Source organism: Mus pahari, chromosome 12 (genome assembly GCF_900095145.1).
Source record: "Mus pahari chromosome 12, PAHARI_EIJ_v1.1, whole genome shotgun sequence".
Classification (NCBI taxonomy): Eukaryota; Metazoa; Chordata; class Mammalia; order Rodentia; family Muridae; genus Mus; species Mus pahari.
Genome location: NC_034601.1, coordinates 44,723,675 through 44,724,942, shown reverse-complemented (window position 1 = coordinate 44,724,942; position 1,268 = coordinate 44,723,675).

The following is a 1,268-nucleotide window of genomic DNA, read 5'->3' as shown; positions in this document are numbered from 1 at the left end:
GTTTGCCCTGTACAAGAACAAAGCTATAGATTCAAAGCATGAAGCTATGGATTTTTAAAGGATTTATATTTTTCAGTTATGTGAACCTGTGCGAGCCTGCGTGAGTTTATGAGCACGTGTACGAGAAAGCATGTGCAAGAGCTTATAAAGACCGAGGGGGCTGCCAAACTCACTGAAACTGGATATAGGCAGGGCTGGGATTTAGAGTCATGCTTTCCAATCAGGCAGTAGCAATCGATGGCAGCAATACACTGGAGTAAGATATCAGATTTTACAATTCTCCCTCCCCACCAAATGAATTATCCAGGAAGTTAAATATCTCTGGAAATACTGGGGGGGGGGGTATTGTAAAAGATATACACATAAGGTGGAGGAAAAAACGCCCAGGTAAAATGCCACAAAACAATAGGCAAATGGTTCATTTTGCCAGACTGACACACTTCTCTCCAGCCCATCACTACCCTGGCTGAGAAGAAACTAACCAGCCAGTGAACCAGCTCTTAAGAAAAAGAAAGGGGCTGGTGAGATGGCTCAAGTAGGTAAGAGCACCCGACTGCTCTTCTGAAGGTCCTAAGTTCAAATCCCAGCAACCACATGGTGGCTCACAACCATCCGTAAGGAGATCTGACTCCCTCTTCTGGAGTGTCTGAAGACAGCTTATATGTACTTACATATAATAAATAAATCTTTAAAAAAAGAAAAAGAAAGGCTGGGTGAACAGCCATATTCCACAAACTTTCAGGACACCTCTTGAAAGACTAGCCTGGTTCCACTCTCTGCAGATCACTAAGCAAGAATGGCATAGTGTGCATCTGGAAATAGCTCGGAGCAAAAGAGAGCAGCAATATAGTAGGTAGGTGTCTTGGCTGTCCTTAGAGTCTCCTCAGAAGAGGACCCTGGAGCCATCTTTGCCAGAAACTTAACAGACCTAGGAGTTTGCAGCAGCAAACTCCTCACAGTCTCACCACCGAGGACTCACAATATTTACTGTGACAGAATTGAAACATTGCTCCAAAGAGGACTCCGTTAACCTGTAGCCAAGATTTGCCTTTACAAGCTATGGCTGCCAAGCTTCTCGTCCTCTAAACTTTCCCGCTCTGCACTTGTCTGCCACCAAACTTGTCACCCAGCAGATACCTGGCAGCTGGCCTTCGAGGCCAAGTGTACGCATCTGAGTGTCCCATGTCTCCACTGCCGCCCTGGCCCCTGGATCCCTAACAGTCCCCGCAGCATGGGACTGCCACACTGTCAACACTTTGGATGCCAGC